The sequence below is a fragment of the Leucoraja erinacea genome, chromosome 17 (assembly GCF_028641065.1).
Source record: "Leucoraja erinacea ecotype New England chromosome 17, Leri_hhj_1, whole genome shotgun sequence".
NCBI classification, from domain to species: domain Eukaryota; kingdom Metazoa; phylum Chordata; class Chondrichthyes; order Rajiformes; family Rajidae; genus Leucoraja; species Leucoraja erinaceus.
The window spans coordinates 35,475,716-35,496,414 of NC_073393.1; the positions used below are offsets into that span (position 1 = coordinate 35,475,716).

The 20,699-nt window shown below is 44.2% G+C and overlaps 1 long non-coding RNA gene across 1 annotated transcript; it reads right to left on the reverse strand.

Annotated features, from left to right (window-relative positions):
* Positions 1-1,610: 1,610 nt before the first annotated feature.
* Positions 1,611-15,537, reverse strand: LOC129705404 (uncharacterized). The gene is made up of 2 exons (XR_008724905.1): positions 15,210-15,537; positions 1,611-2,272 (listed from the first exon to the last, which is right to left on the reverse strand). It is a non-coding gene; the product is annotated as an uncharacterized LOC129705404 (long non-coding RNA).
* Positions 15,538-20,699: the final 5,162 nt, after the last annotated feature.

Genomic DNA, 20,699 nt, shown 5'->3' on the forward strand with positions numbered 1-20,699 from the left:
ATTATTTTACCAAGTGTAGGGGAATCAAGAACAAGATGACATAGGTTTAAGGTAAGAGAGGATTATATTAATAAGATCCTGAGGGGGCATTTTTTTCACTCAGAAAATGGTGGGTATATGGAATGAGGTGGCAGAGAAGATAGTTGAGGCAGATACAATAACAACATTTCAAAGACACTTGGAAAGGCCATGGATTGAATAGATTTAGAGGGACATGGTCCAAATGCAGGCAAATGGGACTAGCTTAAACCATTTGGTCAGCATGGACAAGTTGGCAAAAGGGCCTCTTTCCCCACTGTACGACTCTCTGTATGATACCTCTATCAGATCACCTTTCAGCATCTGCCACTCCAGTATATCAAGCCCACCCCAGCCGTTCGCTCCCATTATCTAAAGTACTCCAATCCAAGCATCATCCGTTTGAATCTCCTTCCCAGTCTTCTACAGCTCAATGATATCCTTCCCATTGCGTGGTAACCAAAACGGCACACAATATTCCAAATGCAGCCGACCAAGTATTTTGTGAATTCCACATTTATCAAACTAACATTTCATGATGGTCCTTCAATCTGCCTTATCTGAAAAGAGATTTTTGGTGACACCAATACTCTCTGTGATGGTGAGAACAAGGGAAGGAATTAAATCTGTATTGTATCTGTATTGGTCAACTAGAGGCCCACAAAGAACTATAGATGCTACACGAGTCTCTGCTGCTGTGGGGTGGGGTGGGGTGGAGAGTGAATGTTAAAGAATAAGTATTTTTCATGTCATTTAGTGTATAATGCATTTCGTTGTCTCTGTACTGTACACTGACAATGACAATTAAAATTGAATCTGAATCTGAATCTGAATACGTTACAGCAGGTTTGCCTTTGCAAGCAAGTCACCCATAGGTTGAAATGATGACTTTTGTATTTGATATTATATCAATTTTGTTTTTTGGTGGTAAACAATTGGTCCAGACCAGTAAATGTGGTCTCTGGCCCAACTGGATATCTGAAATTGTTGAGATTTTTTCAAATAAGACATTGACCCTATTGCAGTCAGGGATGGACAATGTATACGGCCATCTTAATTACAATGACCAATAAAGACCCTTTAGCAACAGGAGCCAACCATGTATTGGGTTCATATTTCGATCCGATCTGGAAGTAATGGAAGATCCTTCCTTTAAGAGACATTAGTTGGGCTTTTATAACTAGCTGATTGTAATTTTCTTGTCCTGACTCATAATTTTGCAGATTTCCAATGTGGCATTTAAGTAGAAGACCTCGTAATTGCTAAGATAACCAAATGGCTTGCTTTCTTTTTAATATCTCATGGTTAAATGTTTTAATATTATAAAACAAACCATGCTGCAATTAATTTTGTTTTAAGAGGACACCATGTAATAGTGCAACTGCCAATTATCTGGTGAAATAAATTGGCTCAATAGAAATCTTCAATTCACCATGCAGTGTGACTGCGAATTCAACCTATCCATTCGATGACATTCAATCAAGTCAACACACCAGCCCAATCAGGCAACGTAGCCAAGCATCAAGACACCATTGGTCACTTTCCTGCACCACCTTGTGGTCAATCGTAGTATAACATTGACAGGAACCTGCTCAATCACAAGGCTTTTATTACTTGTTCATACGTGGGGAGCCAGCATCACTGGCATGGCTAACACTTATTGTCCATCCCTGATTGTCCTTGAGGAGGCGCTGGTGAGCCACCTCTTCAACTGCTGTGTTCCATGTGGGGAAGAATCTCTCAATGCGGTTGGATGGGGGTGTTCCAGCATCTCAACGTGTGTGAAGTGAAGGGGAACCAGCAAGTGGTGGTGTGGCCAACTGTCTTTGTCTTTCTTCGTGGTTGAGGTGGTGGAATTGGGAAATGCTGTCAAAGTAGCCTTGGTGAGTCAACGTCACTCAGTTTGTACGCACTGCAGCCGCAATGTGAACGTGATACCTGGAATTAATTCTTAGGTGCCGACTATTCAGGTGCTTTGTCCTGAATTATGTTGCACTTTATGGATTTGTTCCCCGTGGCACCAAGCCAGGCAAGTGGGGAGTATTTTTATCAGACTGCTGCCCCGGGCATTGCATTTGGCAGAGTAGGTTTGGGGAAAAAATCAGCAGGTGAATTAACCATTTCTGAACGTCCAGCTTCTGATCTGCTCTTGATGCCACAGTGTGGATATGGCTGGTTCAGTTGCGTTGCTGATCAGTAGCGATGGTCTGAATAAGGATGGAGGCTTACTCGGTGATAGCATTGAGAGCAGGGACTGTAAATTATTGAGACAATAGAAACAGCGAAGAACATTCAACATTCAACAGCCAGCAGCAGCAGCAACTTGACTTCAAAATGATTTATTAGTTATTTGAAACCTTATGTGAAATCCTCAGGAGGTGACAAGCACTATTCAAATGCAAATAATAGTCATGCAAACTTTTTGTGCATCCTGCACTGCTGACAAAGACCTCTTCCATTTGTTCGGTCTGACAGTAAGTCCATGATTTCAAACCTCCAGATTGTGAATCCTGTCACATTGTATTCTGGTGCAGAGCAGATTTTTGCTGCCATTTGTTTTCTATTCCAAAGTAAGTGACTTATAGGTGAGAATGTATCCTTAAACACTACCTCCTGCCATCCCAAGTGGAGCCCTTCATGAATGCATTAATACAATGATTGTCAACAACTGTTTGACTTTAGGAGAAGCCCTTTTTAACTAAGCTGACCCCAAACTTAACCTAACATGTACACCCTTTGCTGCATGGGTAGCTAATTGTTGAACAATGACCCTCTTTCCTTCCATTTCCCACACAGGCTGATCTGGAGACTCTGTTCTACACGCCATCATTTATAAGAAGCAGGTTCTGTCCAAACGTACCTTGCATTGCTCCTCTAAAGTCACCAGGGGAAAGACACTTGTATCCGATGAGTCTGTGCTGGATTTGAAACCAAGTACCAGAGCTGAGCATGCTGCAAACTAACCCACTGCACCACCCAGTCCCCATAGACTATCGTGTTTAACTGAATCAATTTGATTCAGGCTAGATGGTGCACTAAACACGTCAACCTGACAAATAGAGTCATCTTTATCCACTTAGTTACAAAATCATCATAAATCATTGCTTTACCCAGCATTCTTGTCAGAAATTTGTAATGACTGTACTATCTGTGTTTCAACTTGACAGAGGAAGGGAAAATGATCAAAAGTGGAAGAACAATAGTCTATTTGTAATTTCTTCATGAAGCCTGGTATCTTTCACACTTTGCCATCAGGGCATCCATTTCATGATGTGTGACCAATTATCTGAAGCCTGGCGCTTAATGACTGCAAGAGAGGACATTTTGCTAAACGGTGTTTACTTACTACACTGTGTGTCAGCATAGACAGGTGTTCAGTCCCTACCCACCAGCTACTTATTGAATAATGAATTGTTTTTTTGGAGGATAGAGAGGAAAAACATGGACACCGTGCCTTAAGTACAACTTGGCAGGACTGAACACGAACTGTATAGACAGGGAATTAAGTTTCTATTGTGTTAATGAATGTTTGCGAAAGTAATATTGACTTTACCAGGATATTCCGACCAAGTGTAATTGCTTCAACCATTGAAGGGTGGGGAAATATGGCCCTTAATCCACTTTTCTTTCAGATTGAATTTTAAAATTTGTCTTCTCATTTTGAACTGGAATTTATTCAAAAAAATAATTGATCACAACAAAAATGATGAGAGGAGGGGTGGGGGCGGGGGAGGGAACACAAATAGCATTTTCACTCAGAGGCCCTCCATGGTTTGCTAGGTGAATCTTATTTCTTGCTCATTCCTAGTGATGATTTAGTCATGCCAAAAATGGCTCAGACTTCAAAGTAATGTTTGTTGGTCAGGACATTATTAATATGCTGATCATGGACACACACACATGAAGGGAAGACTGCTCAATGCAAAATCCGTGTTATTGTTAAATATGTTCAGTGATTTATATCACCGCGCTTAATGGGATATTTAGAACAGTTAGTGGAAAGCTGGGCCCTTTCCGTTTGATTTTCTCACCACCAGTCAGTAATTATCATGTTCTTGCACTATCTATGGAATGCTTGAAAGGTCAAATGTCAATAGAATCCAGCTTTAGAAGGAAATAAAGCAAGCACTGTTATTAGATACATCTTTGCTGACTGTATTCAGGCAGGCCAAAATTAACACACAGAAAAACATCGCAAAACTGCATGTTGTGGCCTGTACAAAACATAGTGCGAGGAAAAAGAGCCTACTGTGTAACTTAATGATGAGGCAGAGCTGATTATATTTAAAAAGTACAGAACGCCTCACATAAGAATCCAAGTCCCTCTCAAGCATTCCAGCCTCACTTACACATGTTATTTGAAGGAGTGGCGAGGAATTTATAAAGCATAACAGAGAACAAGGTTGTTATTTTCCCATAACTGTGAAAATCATAACTCAAGAGTCACTTTAAAAAAAAATCCCTGAGAACTTTAGACAATCACATTGACATTTGACATCAATGGGCAGAGGCAGAGGAAGGGAAAGCTTTAGGATGACTGTCGGTGACCCGGAGTCCCGTATGGCTCACCCCAGCTCCCCAACATGTGTTTCTCATTTCCTTGCTTATAGCGAGCCTAGGCTAATGATATGTGGCTTGGCAGGAGGCCCATGCTGGCACGCTGCCTGCCTTGTTTCTCATTGTTCAGACTACTTACTGTAGCTCTCTTTAGGGCTGCTTTATAGAATAGTAAACATTTAAGATGCTTTGTGAATCTGCGTGTTCGCGTCTTCGTGTGAATGGGTCCGACACACCCAGACAATAAGGCATGAAAAGACTGCCTGTGGGTGATAGTTAACTTTAAACACAAAGCAGTGGAAATTAAAACAAATCTGCCATTAGTGCTGTCCATTGTAAACAGTGCACTGTGAACATATTCTGAGGGATAGTGGCATGGGAAAGTTTTGCCCAGCGTTCTTGATCCATCTGATGAAACAGCTCCTTATAAAGCATGGGAAGGAACAACTGACACAAGGAAGAAGGATACTGGGGCATTTAATTTGGCAAGTTCCTCTGGGGATTATGGTAGATTTAGAACCGTCATAACACAGCCTCTGCTCTGTATAACTTTTATTTTTGGTATGCGTCTGGCAAGCTTTTATCAAATGTTTCTTATTCAGTTCTTGCTGTAAACTTTACAGCCATGTGATCTTACTGCGTTCAGACTAAATCAAGATGGTCCATGTGCCAAGTAACGCAGACACTTTCACCCGAGGGGGGGACTGGTGGTGAGGGGGCGGGATACGGAGGATAAGGACTTTGGGTACAAACACAACATGTTTTCACTTCCTGTAGATGGGGGCACCACTGTCCTGTTAATAATTCATTGATCTCCATTCCATGAGATAAGTCGGTTCAGAGTAGCACACAAATGCAGGTCATAGTTCATCGTCCCCTGTGAGGCAGCTGTGCAGGCAAACAAACCAACTGCAGCAGTAACTGGCTCCCCTTCACTTTCAAGAGGGGTCGCACTATATGGCTGGCGGTGAACGTACCGATGACAATAAAAATGTTTGGCCTGCACCACGTACCGGTGGATTTTTCTTTGAATTAGATTACTTTATTTGTTTGAGTATGGGTTTTTTTTCTGGTTTGTCATGGCATCAATCCCTCCAGAATTTCTTCGTTTTATTAAAAGAACAGCCCTGAAGTGACACTGTGGGATTCTGGTGTACACATGTTTAATGCTTTAGCTGGTGTACCTTTCTCTGCTAGATTACACATTCCTTTTTAAACAGTTCAATGCCTGGAGAGGGAAATCTTCATTCAACATGCTGTGTGTTTGTGTGCAAATGTCCTCTGTCAAACTTTCACCTTGATTTCTTAATCAAGAAGTGAGTGGTGTGTGGTAATGGTTGCCCACATAACAAATCATATTAATAATGCATGCCTGTTCTGTAACCAATTGCGGAGTGATAGCATGTCTTGTCTGGGACAGGTTATGAACAGCAATGCTACCTGTTACGTTTAGTCGCAGGATTCCACCACAGGTGTTCACAAAGCCAGTCCACAGAATAATTTGTGTAGCAAGAAACTTCATATGCTGGTTTATTGCGAAGATAGACACAAAATGCTGGACTAGCTCCGCGGGCTCTGGAGAGAAGAAATGGGTGACGTTTCAGGTCAAGAACCTTCTTCAGACTTCAGACTTCTGAAGAAGTCAAGTCAAGAGACTTTATTGTCATGTGTCCCAGATAGGACAATGAAATTCTTGCTTGCTGCAGCACCATAGAATATTGTAGGCATAAATACAGAACAGATCAGTGTGTCCATATACCATAGAATATATATATATAAAGTGCAATATGCTGTTATAGTTCAGAGTTTGTTTGAAGTTGTGTTTAATAGCCTGATGGCTGTGGAGAAGAAGCTGTTCCTGAACCTGGATGTTGCAGATTTCAGGCTCCTGTACCTTCTACCTGATGGCAGCGGAGAGATGAGTGGTGTGGGTCTCTGATGATGTCAGCAGCCTTTTTGAGGCAGCTACTGCGATAGATCCCCTCAATGGTAGAGAGGTCAGAGCCGATGATGGACTGGGCAGGGTTTACTACTTTTTGCAACCTTTTCCGCTCCTGGACGTTCAAGTTGCCGAACCAAGCCACGATGCAACCGGTCAGCATGCTCTCTACTGTGCACCTGTAGAAGTTCGAGGGAGTCCTCCTTGACATACTGACTCTCCATAATCTTCTCAGGAAGTAGAGGCGCTGATGTGCCTTCCTTATGATTGCATCAGTGTTCTGGGACCAGGAAAGTTCTTCGGAAATATGCACGCCCAGGAATTTGAAGTTCATGACCCTTTCCACCATATAAATGGGATTGCGGGTCCCTATCCTACCCCTTTCAAAGTCCACAATCTGTACCTTGGTTTTGCTAGTGTTGAGAGCCAGGTTTTTGTGCTGGCGCCATTTGGTCAATTGGTCGATCTCACTTCTATACTCTGAATCATCACCATCTGTGATTCATCCAACAACAGAGGTGTCGTCGGCGAACTTGATGATGGAGTTCGCACTATATCCGGCCACGCAGTCATGAGTATAGAGTGAGTAAAGCAGGGGGCTGAGCACGCAGCCTCGAGGTGCTCCCGTGCTGATTGTTATCGAAGATTACACATTTCCACCAATATGGACAGACTATGGCCTGTTGATGAGGAAGTCGAGGATCCAATTGCAGAGGGATGTGCAGAGACCCAGATCTGAGAGCTTGGTAACCAGCTTGGAGGGGATGATTGTATTAAATGCCGAATAACAGCCTGACATATGAATTTTTGTTGTCCAAGTGGTCCAGAGCGAGTGGAAGACCAGTGAGATCGCATCCACCGTTGATCTGTCGTGGCGGTAAGCGAACTGCAGTGGGTCTAGGTTCTTATCGAGGTAGGAGTTGATTTGCGCCATAATCAACCTCTCAAAACACTTCATCACCACAGGCGTTAGTGCCACTGGTCGATAGTCATTGAGGCACGTCACCTTACTCTTCTTGGGCACCGGTATAATTGATGCCCTTTTAAAGCAGGTGGGAACCTCAGACCTCAGTAGTGTGATGTTGAAAATGCCCATAAAAACTCCAGTCAGTTAGTCTGCACAGGTTTTTTGAACACGCCCGGGTATACCATCAGGTCCAGACGCTTTCCGAGGGTTCACCCCCCTGAAGGGTCTTCTGACGTCGGCCTTTGTGACTGTGACTGAAATACCATCACAGCGAATGGGGGTTCGGGAAGGCACATCATTGTTCTCCCTATCAAAGCTTGCATAAAACGCATTGAGCTCGTCAGGGAGTGATGCTTCGCTGACATTTGAGCTGCCTCCTGATTTTGCCTTGTAAGAGGTGATGGCATTTAAGCCCTGCCACAGTTGCCAAATATCCATCTCATCCTCCAGCTTAGAGCAGAAGTCCCTTTTGGCCTTTTTGATGGCCTTACCAAGGTCGTATCTGGACTTCTTGTAGACCTCTGTATCTCCAGACCTGAATGCCTGGGATCTGGACTTCAGAAGAGTGCGGATCTCATGGTTCATCCAAGGCTTCTGGTTAGGAAACACTTGGAAGGTTTTTGTTGGGATGCAGTCCTCCACACATTTCTTTATGAAGTCTGTAGTGACTGTGGCGTATTCATTCAGGTCCGTTGCCGAGTCCCTGAACATTGCCCAGTCTACAGACTCTAAACAGTCCTGGAGTTGTTCCTCTGCCTCCCCCCGACAAGCTCTGTACAGTCCTCACCCCAGGGGAATGCGCTCTTCAATTGCTGCCTGTAGGCAGGAAGAAGCAGCACTGCAATATCTCGATTCAAAACACCACCCATTCCTACTCTCCAGAGATGCTGCCTCTCCCGTTGAGTTACTCCAGCAATGCATGTCTGTCAATCCACAGAATAATTTGTCCATTCGGAATAAGCCATTACTCTCGAGGATGGTGAAAGAGACAATTGAAGCACCTGCCATTCACAAGAAGCTTACCCTGTCATGTTTTCTCTTGGGGAGGTTTTCCCCCACAGCTGCCCTCTCTCCAGACCAACCGTACCACTGAATGTCACCTCCCATTGACATAAGGTACATCACATTCACCAGCGCCACACACCAGACTGAGATAACCTGTGAAAGATCTACATCATAACCATGTCATCCTAAGGGATCGCTCATTATGCTTCATTGGAAAGAAGTACCCATAACTCTGCACGAGAAAAATAAATAAACCCATGGTCCTGTTACCACTTGTTGACTCATTTTGCGTTCTTCTCATTTGAGCATCTCGAGGCAACAATTTAATTTATCACCAATTTCAGAAGAAGGGTCTCGATCCGAAACGTCACCTATTCCTTCTCTCCATAAATGCTGCCTCACCCGCTGAGTTTCTCCAGCATTTTTTGTCTGCATACTAATTGACTTAAAGTAGCTGAAACGCATTGTATATTAGCACTTTTGGCCCAAAATATTTTCCTTTGAAATCTACTATAAAGTCTTGTATTTACTGTTATCTTAATCTAAGAAATAAATAGTAATGATGTGTTTATTCTTCTGGAAAATATGCCATGGAGTCATAGTCATAGAGTGATACAGTGTGGAAACAGGCCCTTCGGCCCAACTTACCCACACCGGCCAACATATCCCAACTACACTAGTCCCACCTGCCTGTGTTTGGTCCATATCCATCCAAACGTGTCCTATCCATGTACCTGTCTAACTAACGTCCCATTGGAAGGATAAGGACAGGTAATGTACCCCTTCCATATATCTGTGTCTCCCTCTCCTCTGACCTTTGGTCTGAATAAGGGTGTCGACCTGAAACATCGCCCATTCCTTCCAGCCAGAGATGCTGCCCATTCCGCTGAGTTTCTCCAGCATTTTACAACAGAGTAGGCAGTACCTGTGGAAAGAGAACCCGTATTAAGATTTCAAATGTCGGATTGGCTCATTTGGTAGTATTCTCATCGCTGTATAGGTAATCCAGTCTAAGACATGCACTACCAAGGAACTGTCCCACTATGGTAGAATTGCCATATCTACTATTCATTTAAGACCCTCTTTAGTCAGAGGGTAGCTAATCTGTGAAACTCATTGCCACAGGGGGCTGTAGAGGCCGTCAGTTGATATTTTTAAGGCAGAATTAGACAAATTATTGATTAGAACGGGTATCAAGGGTTATGGGCAGAAGGCAGGAAATGGGAATAGGAGGCAAGAGATCAGCCATGATTGAATGGCAGAGTAGACTCGATGGGCTGAATGGCCTTAAATCCCCAGGGCCTGATGGTCTGCATCCCAGGGTACTTAAGATAGGGGCTCTAGAAATTGTGGACGCATTGGTAATCATTTTCCAATGTTCTGTAGATTCAGGATCAGTTCCTGTGGATTGGAGGGTAGCTAATGTTATCCCACTTTTTAGGAAAGACGGGAGAGAGAAAACAGGGAATTATAGACCAGTTAGCCTGGCATCGGTGGTGGGGAAGATGCTCATGTCAATCATAAAAAATGAAATAGCGGCACATTTGGATAGCAGGAACAGGATCGGTCCCAGTCAGCATGGATTTACGAATGGGAAAGCATGCTTGACTATCTTCTGGAATTTTTTGAGGATGTAATTAGGAAAATGGATAAGGGAGAGCCAGTGGATGTAGTGTACCTGGAATTTCAGAAAGCATTTGATAAGGTCCCACATCGGAGATTAGTGGGCAAAATTAGGGCACATGGTATTGGGGGTAGAGTGATGACATGGATAGAAAATTGGTTGGCAGACAGGAAACAAATGGTACGGATTAACGGATCCCTTTCATAAGGTCAGGCAGTGACTAGTAGGGTACCGCAAGGCTTGGTGCTGGGAACGCAGCTATTTACAATACACATCAATGATTTAGATGAAGGGATTCAAAGTAACATTAGCAAATTTGCAGATGATACAAAGCTGGGTGGCAGTGTGAACTGTGAGGAGGATGCTATGAGAATGCAGGGTGACTTGGACTGGTTGGGTGAGTGAGCAGATGCATGGCACGTGCAGTTTAATGTGGATAAATGTGAGGTTATTCACTTTGGGAGCAAATACAGGAAGGCAGATTATTATCTAAATGGTGTCAAGTTGGGAAAAGGGGAAGTACAACGGGATCTGGAGGTCCTTGTTCATCAGTCAATCAAAGTAAGCATGTAGGTACAGCAGGCAGTGAAGAAAGTGAATAGCATGTTCGCCTACATAACAAGAGGAGTCGAGTATAGGAGCAAAGAGGTCCTTCTGCAGTTGCACAGGGCCCTAGTGAGACCACACCTGGAGTATTGTGTGCAGTTTTGGTCCCCTAATTTGAGGAAGGACATTCTTGCTATTGAGGGAGTGCAGCATAGGTTTACAAGGTTAATTCCCGGGATGGCAGGACTGTCATATGCTGAGAGAATGGAGCGCTGGGCTGGATACTTTCAAGAGAGAGTTAAATAGGGCTCTTAAAGATAGCGGAGTCAGGGAAGGGGAGAAGGCAGGAACGGGGTATTGATTTGGGAATGACGGGGTATTATTGATTTGGGAATGATCAGCCATGATCGTATTGAATTTTGGTGCTGGCTCAAAGGGCCGAATGGCCTACACCTGCACCTATTGTCTATTGTCTATTGTCTATTCTACTATAACTTGTGAACTTGTGAAGACGTCTACACCTTTTCTATCACAGTTACATCGAGCAAGTGGGACAGCCTCCACTCACTAAGGTTTTCCACCTGGGCACCCACACTAGTGCTGGGAGGTACTGAATATCTTATTAAATCTCCAAATGCCACACACGTGGACTGACTATTGAGTTTAAACGTGTCCCATTATACGCGATGAATTACATTTAAGTCTGTGATTTTAGGTGTGTTCTTTGTTTGCTGTAGTGAAAGAAAGCAAGTTTAATGCTTTGCGCTTGACTTGACCTTCAGCGGGGCTGAAATTAAGAACTACATTCACCAAGTTAACGTGACTGGGAAATTGGCTGTGGTGCTGTTGGTGGTGCAGTATTTATTAAAGGCCTTTGCACTAGAATTATCGAGTTCCTCTTTATCAAATGGCATCTGCTATCTGATTACAGGCATTTTATGTATCTGGAATCTGTGATATTGTCAAACAGTTGGATTGCCCTGTTCCTTAAGGAGAAATAAGAGAAGAAATAGTCCCACAAAAGAAATAGCGAACTTGTATTTTTATTGCAAATGCTGCCACCTTGCCACCACTTGCTGCTGCTAACACCTGGAAGGAATTCTTTCTTTGCTCAGGTGAGGAGCTGTCGGGAGAGTTCTTTTTTTTTAAATACAGTAGAAAGTAAGCACCTTCTAATTAGGACCATACACAACCAGAAGAATACACACAGGACAATGTACTTGGTTTATTTTGGAGGCATAAACACAATGCTCAAAGCAAGTTTTATGTTCTCAGAAAGCAGAATGTGATCATTGGCATATGTGGCACTGGAAATAATTCTGTAACATGCACATTGCTCCCTGAAAGTAAAAGAAAAATTACTGCGTGCTAATCAGAGCACTTCAGACTGGATGGCTGAGTTAAGGCTGTCCCTCTGATCCCCTGAAAGAGCTGTGTAATTCATTGGCGCCTATGGTGCTTGTGAGATGTGAGTATTTTGCACGGGTGAGATTAGAAGAGGGGCTTTGCTTAGGTCAGGGTCAGGGAGTATTTTCAGGGCAATATCAGGGAAAGCCTGTACTGTAATAAATCACCTTCGCTCCACTGTCCTCACCTTGCCGAGCAGAGCCGAGGCCAAGAAACATGGAAAAGCTGCAACAGCCGTGATGAAATTTGAACTTCCCTTGCCATTTTAGATGAGTTAAACCCAGGCTGAATTTTTAACAAGTTTTATCTGATCACATTAAGACAAGACCATGGCCTGTCTAGGTGCCCAGTTAGGGTGCGGGCACGATGATGATAATATGCCAGGGTGCAAACAATTCTCAGTAAGAGATGCATGTAGAATTACATTCTTTAAACCGAAGCCTAACCAACATTTAGTGGTGATTTAATCTCTGATTTATAGGGGGAAAAATCACACTGTTAGACAACAGTAATTAAGAGGTCAGAAATAACTTTCAAACAAGATTATTTTGCAATGGGTTAGAAACAAGATATAACATTTAACTAATTTGCTTACATACTTACAGTGTGAGGTAATGCACTTAGGAATGTCAAATTATGGTCATCGAGTCGTAGAGTGATAGTGTGGAAACAGGCCCTTCGACCCAACTTGCCCACACTGGCCAACATATCCCATCTACACTAGTCCCACCTGCCTGCATTTGGTCCATATCCCTCCAAACCTGTCCTATCCATGTACCTGTCTAACTGCTTTTTAATTGTAGGGGTAGTCCCAGCCTCAACTCTCTCCACTGGCAGCTTGTTCCATACACCCACCACCCTTTGTGTGAAAAAGTTACCCTATTAAAAGATTCCTATTAAAGCTTTCCCCCTTCGCATTAAACCTATGTCATCTGGTCCTCGATTCCCTTACTCTGGGCAAGAGACTGTGTGCATCTATGGACAAATGGAGTCGATGGCAGGGTACTGAGGAGTAATGACGTAAAGAGAGAGCTAGAGGGGTGCAAGTCCACAGCTTCCTGAAAGTGGTGACACAGATAGATAGGATACTGGGGAAGCCATTTGCATGCTTGCCTTTGGAGGTCAAGGCATTGAGCATGAGTGATCAGACAACTTGTTGCAGCCACACAACACTGTAGTTTACCATACCTGGAGTATTGTGTAGTGTTCTGGTTGCCGTACCACAGAAAGAATGTGGTAGCTCTAGCGAGAGTGCGGACGAGATTCACCTGGATGTTGGCTAGACTGGAGGAGAGAGCCTGGATAGGCTGGGATATCTACATTCACTGGAACGCAGGTGACTGAGGGATGACCTTATAGAAGTTTATAACATTATGGGTCATGGATGGGATAGTAGAATCTTTTCCAAGGCAGAGGAATCTAGAACTACCAGGTACAGATTAGGGAATAGATATTTAAAGGGTAATTGGGCAGTGGGAGGGGTGAGTTATCCATGCAGAGAGGGATGAGTATCTGGAATGATCTGATAGAGGAGATGGTGGAAGTGTATTGAATTGCAACATTTAAAAGGCATTGGACACGTACATGGATAGGAATGGTATGGAGGAATAAGTGCTTGTCAATTGCAGGCAAATGGGATTAGTGTAAAGAGGCATCATGGACAGCTGGGAGGAGGTGGGCCATAACGGCCTATTTATGCTGTATGAGTCTATGATCCCACTTCTTAAAGTGACTGGTCAAATTAAACTGTTATCTTTATGTTTAGAGATACAGCGTGTAAACCGGCCCTTCTGCCCAAAAAGTCCACGCCGACCAACAATCACCCTTACGACTATTTCAATATTGTCCCAGATTAGCATCCTACACACTAGGGGCAATTTACAGAGGCCAGATAACCTCCCAAACTGCATGCCTTTGGAAATCGGAGCACCCGGTGAAAACCCATAACGTGCAGGGAATTGTCAACACTTCAGGTCGAATCCTGCCTCATGACGGAGGGATGGAGAGGGAAGATAGGCAGTGAACAAAGGGGAGGGAGAGCGGTGAGACTGGGGCCAGTAAATGATGGTCAAATCAGTGAGGGGAAGGATGTCGGGCATTTGAAACCAGTTTAGGGTAAGAGGGCAGGTAGATGCACTCAAAGCAAAGGCAAATGGAGCTGGGTGGAACAACTTGGGTTATGTTTTATTCAATTAATTATTATATATTTTTTCTAAAGATAAACTCCATTTTTCACAAGGAATTGTTTATACTGGGTCCACTTTTATGCCAAGACTGTTGAGAATAGACCTGGCACTCAAAGATGAAGCTTAGAACAGTTCTTGCTTTGGTTACCTGTTTGGTCATAAGGTCATAAGGTCATTTGGCCCATCAAGTCTACTCCGCTATTCAATCATGTCTGATCTATCTCTACCTAACCCCATTCTCCTGCCTTCTCCCCATAACCTCTGACACATGTTCTAATCAAGAATCTATCTATCTTTGCCTTAAAAATATCCACTGACTTGGCCTCCAAAGGATTCCACAGATTCACCACCCTCTGACTAAAAAGACTATCTCCTTCTGAAAAGAATGTCCTTTAATTCTGAGGCTATGACCTCTAGTCCTAGACTCTCCTACTAGTGGAAACATCCCCGCTACATCCATTCTATCCAAGCCTTTCACTATTCTGTCTGCTTCAATGTGATCCCCCCTCATTCTTCTAAACTCCAGCGAGTGCAGGCCCAGTGCTGACAAATGCTCATCATAGGTTAACCTATTTGGCTGAGATGCTAGCACGAGTTAGGTCTCCATCAGCCAAGGGAACACTTAGGCTTGGAGCTGAATTCCTCTCTGGTGTAGTTTGTTAGGTTTAACCCTAGAAGGTCTGGGGAGATGTCTGATTGCATCTATCAGGAATGTGCGGATCTGGCTGAGGAAATCTGGTCCAGTTTAAAAATAATGTACCTACCTTTTCAATGTCAGCCATATCAACATCCAGAAAATGAAGCAATTACATTTGAGGCAGCCCACTTTCTGCAAACCTTCAATACCAGGTGTTACTGAGTAGAGGCGACCTAATGCCTGCTTTAGGTGGCTATCCTGAGGGACTTAAAAGAACCAATTCAACTTTTTCAAGGGTTCTTGTAGTCTGAGATGTTGCTTACCAAATGTAGATTGGTTGTAGATTCCAATGGGCTACCATATTGGTTAGCCACCATGTTTCCACGTATCTATGCTTCATTTTGTTTCTGCAAGGAAAGATGTAGATTGGTTATTTCCTACTAACGAATTGTAGTGCTTGTTAGTAGTTGCTCCGCCTATATTACCAAGAACTTGCCTACGTATTTCAGTCTGTGTGGCTGCTAGTTACTGTAGTGTCCTGCAGACCGATGCTGTAAGCGGACTTGAATAAACGTGTGTTGTATCTTGACGTGTGTCCGACTCGACATTACACCAAAAACCTGCATAAACCTCCGCACCCCATCCAAAATATTAGTCTTCCTCACTGGGGTACAATCAGGGGCAATTTCAACCCCCCCCCCCCCCCCAGCCCAAGTTTGTCAATGAAAGAAAAAAATGATTGAGACGGCAATCCATATTTTAAAACTAGCCTTTAGTTTTGTTTCCATTAAGTATATGCCATTTGTAACCCAGAGGGACCAACAAGGCAGGCAAAGCCCACACATAATCCCTTTCTTTCAGCACCCAGTTGGGCCATTTTGGTGGCAGCGATCAATTGTGGGAGATTTAAAGCATGCTGGCAAAACATGAGGCCTAATTCCCCCCAAAATTGGCAAACTAAAATCTTACTTGTGAGAGCATCAAACAATACCACTGCTTCTCTGACTGCAGTGCGGGATAAACCTAATGCTGGTGAAGCTAATCAGCTGCTGATCGCATGGAAAATGCAATGACAGCTGCTAACCCAAAGTGAAACAGTCTTTATGCCCTTCAATAACTCAACCAGGTCCTGGGTGTGTGAATAATCAGATCTTTCGGATTGGCAGTGGATGTGTGAATAGTCAGATTGATCAGATTAGATTTGGATATCCGGTGAAAGAATTGGAAGCCCAAATACAATTGCCTGTCTGGCTGGTCTGAGTGTTAAAGGAAGATCGTCCAGTGTCAGATTGAGCTGCCGCAGTGTCAAGAAACACAAATCTCAATTGAAGAGAGCACGTGGTTTTGTCAGAGGTTTACAGCAGCCACAGAGACACCTGCAGATCAATGTGAAAGTGAAGGCACCATTCGTTTGGGAAATGATTTAATGGCTACGATTGCTCAAACTGTTGGAATTCCCATCAAGATCTCTGTAATATTTGCCCTGAGTTATCTTCAGTTATTTATAGGACCAAAGGATGTTAGGCATTCAGAGTGATTAAAACTGGTTTTTGCAGAGAAAATTCTGACCACCTCAATAGACTCCAGCTTTTTTGTGTCTATCATTGGTTTAAATTAGCATCTGCAGTTCCTTCCTGCAAATGTCCTTAATCCCGTAGTCTCAGTTTCCAGCTATGAGGTCCAGTGATTCATGTGTAGAAACAGCATTTGTTTCAAGCATGCATTGTCCGTACCAAGGTATGGGTCACAGTCACTTCATAACCATTGGCCCGACATGGGGGGGGGGGGGGGGGCTAATGTTGGTAAAACATGATGCAATGAAATGGAGGGAAATTAGATGCATATGTGAATATCGGTTGTGGAAATGGAAAGACTGGCCACATGAACAGAGTGCAGGTGAACTGGACAGCCAAGAAAGCTTCTACAAACTGTGGAGATTAGACTGGCATGCCAGTGAAATGTATATGAAAGGGTGTGATCAGGAGAGAAATCGCCGTGATCAAACAACCATACAATATAACAAGTTGATTTCACACACATAGCTACTTGCATTTATATAGCACCCTCAACTTAAATCTCCCGGAAGATCCTCCCAGGAATGTTACAGAGTTTTAGTGCCATTATAACACAGAACAAAGCCATTCAAAGTTAACACTGACGGGTCTGAGGTCAGGCGCCAACTCTCAGACACCTCCTCCTACTTATCCTTGGACCATGACCCTACAGACGAACACCAGGTCATTATCTCAAGCACCATCACGGGCTTCATCGCTTCCGGCTCCCTGCCCTCCCAAGCCTCCAACCTCATGGTTCCCCAGCCCCGCACGGCCTGATTTTATCTTCTCCCCAAAATCCACAAACCCGACTGTCCTGGCAGACCCATTGTTTCTGCTTGTTCATGTCCCACCGAACTTATTTCCACATACCTCGACTCCATCTTATCCTCCCTGGTTAAATCCCTCCCCACCTATGTCCAAGACACCTCACATGCTCTTCGTCTCCTCCATGACTTCCATTTTCCAGGCCCCCACTCCCTCATCTTCACTATGCATGTCCAGTCACTCTACACCTCCATCCCCCACCAGGAAGGACTTAAAGCCCTCCGTTTCTTCCTCAACCGCAGAACTAACCAATCCCCATCTATTAATACTCTCCTCCGCCTAGCGGAGCTGGTCCTTACCATCAACAACTTTTCCTCCCATTTCCTCCAAATCCAAAGCGTAGCTATGGGCAAATGCATGGGCCCCAGCTCTGACTGCCTCTTTGTAGGGTACGTCGAACAATCCTTGTTCGAGGCATACCATGGTCTTATCCCTGAACCCTACCTCCGCTACATTGAAAAATGCATTGGTGCTACCTCCTGCACCCATACAGAACTCACTGACTTCATCCATTTCACCACTAACTTCCATCCGACACTCAAATTCACCTGGACCATTTCCAACATCTCCCTATTATTTCTAGACCTCACCATCTCCATCGCAGGTAACAGACTACTTACCGACATCTACTACAAACCCACCGACTCCCATGGCTATCTGGACTACACTTCATCCCATCCTGCTTCCTGTCAGGACTCTATCCCCTACTCCCAATTCCTCCATCTTTGCCACATCTGCACCCAGGATGAGGTGTTCCAGACCAGGGCATCAGAGATGTCCTCATTCTTTAGGGAACGGGGGTTCTCCTCTTCTATTATAGAAGAGTCTCTAACCAGGGTCTCCTCTATATCCCGCAGCTACGCTTTCACTCCCCATCCCCCTAATCGTATCAAGGACAGAGTCCACCTTGTTCTCACCTTCCACCCTATCAGTTGTTACATACAACATATAATCCTCAGACATTTCACCACCTCCAACGGGATCCCACCACTGGCCACATCTTCCCATATCCTCCCCTTTCTGCTTTCCGCAGAGACCGTTCCCTCCGTAACTCCCTGGTCAATTTGTCCCTTCCCACTCCTCCCTTGCAACAGCAGGAAATGCTACACTTGTCGCTTTACCTCCCCCCTCGACTCCATCCAAGGACACAAACAATCTTTCTGGGTGAGGCAGAGGTTGACCTGCACCTCCTCCAACCCCATCTACTGCATCCGCTGTTCCAGGTGTCAACTTCTCTACATCGGCGAGACCAAACGTAGGCTTGCCGATCGCTTCCCCAACACCTCCGCTCAGTTTGCACTCTCCAACCAGATCTCCCGATGGCTCAGCACTTCAACTCCCCCTCCCATTCCGAATCTAACCTTTCTGCCCTGGGCTTCCTCCATTGCCAGAGTGAGGCCCAGCGCAAATTGGAGGAACAGCACCTCATATTTCGCTTGGGTAGTTTACACCCCAGAAGTATGAACATTGACTTCTCCAATTTCAGATAGTCCTTGCTTTCTCCCTCCTTCCCCTCCCCTTCCCAGCTCTCCCACAAGCCTACTGTCTCCGCCTCTTCCTTTCTTTTTCCCGCCCAACCCCCCCCAACATCAGTCTGAAGAAAGGTCTCGACCCGAAACGTCGCCTATTCCTTCTCTCCATAGATGCTGCCCCACCCGCTGAGTTTCTCCAGCATTTTTGTCGACCAAATGATATGAACAAATGCTTTATCTGGGAGTGTGGTTTTAAGACAGTTAAAGGATACGAGAGAGATGGCAAAGTAGTGTAGGAAGAAAACTGCAGGTTTAAACTGAAAATAGGCACAAAAAACTGGAGTAACTCAACGGTTCAGACAGCATCTTTGGAGAAATGGAATGCGTGATGTTTCGGGTCGACACCCTTCTTCAGACTGTTCCAGACTGGAATCTGTAGAAGGGTCTTGACCCGAAACGTCACCCATTCCTTTTCTCCAGAGGTGTTGGTGACCCGCTGAGTTGCTCCAGCTTTTTTGCGTCTAGCGTGGTTCAAGAAGGGAATCTAGAATTTAGGGTCATCGGTACCAGAGTAATTAAAATAGGGGATGCTCAGCCATGATCACAATGAATGGCGGTGCTGGCTCGAAGGGCCGAATGGCCTCCTCCTGCACCTATTTTCTATGTTTCTATGTTTAAGTGAAAGTAATTTCTGAAGCACAACCTTAAGTTCTCCGATCTTCCAGAATTAAAGATGCCCGATCTTCCACAGCTAAAAGACACTCAGAGTTAACCATCCGAGCTCTCTGTATCTTCCTCTTTCAATTTGTCTGGAACAAATAAATTAAACTCTGCCTGTCGTGTCTGCTTTTTTAAGGCACGGTTTTAGTGAGTCATAAATGTAGAGGCAATATGAACAGGCTGGCTGCATTCGAGCCAAGTATTATGTGAAAATTATGTATTGATTCTTATTGTAGCTTGTGTATTCCATTTACTTGTTTGTGCTGGACTTACAGTTTGATCCAACACTGTATGCTAAACAGGACTTCTCACTGACCCACAGCCAATTTTGTTCAGGGAAATAAACAGCCATATCTCTTTCCATAGATCCTGTTATTGATATTTATGTTTCAGTATTTTATCGTTCAGTGTTTGTATCAATGCAAAGATTACAATATGCAGGACCGGAGACCTGGTGATGCAATCCATTCAGGCAATAGCACAAGGCCACCTGTAGGAGATAGCACCACAGATCATAGCACAAGCACTTTAAATTATACAGCTTCTCCACCCTGGTGTAAATCGCTGCTGATTGAAATCTTTAATTGGTTCTGCATTACATTATTGAGTACCAGTTCAACTCCAAAAGGGCCAGTGCTTTCAAGGTAATCATGGCCATTACCAATTGTGCACTTGGCTGTCTTCGAGCTGAATGGAACTGCAGCAACTCACAGTCTGTCATTGACTGATCCTCTCTCTCTATTTAAAGTGAGCTGAGTGCAGCTTTGTGAGATATCTCGTCTTCCCCCAGTCCAAGGCCCCATTGTCCATATGCACATCACTTTGTCCATATGCCATGATCCAGGAGGAATCGCTCCCACGGTTAATTGCTAGAGAGGGATCTACTACCATCCGATCAGCCGGTATATGACCATCACAAGTCAATTCCCAATGACCTGGTGGCAGATGATAGCTTAACCCTCAACCTGAGCAGTTAGTGCAAAGCCGAGGGTTATTGGTTCGAGGATTCTGCATGGACATCAGGGCATTACATTATGGAAAGTAATCTCCATACACTTGGACGATATGTATAGAGATGCAGTTGGCCGGTTCATTGGCATGAAAAATTATCTCTTCTACATGTACACTGCTCTTGAAATAACCATATACCCATATAAACATATAACAATTACAGCACGGAAACAGGCCATCTCGGCCCTACAAGTCCGTGCCGAACAAATGTTTTTTCCCCTTAGTCCCA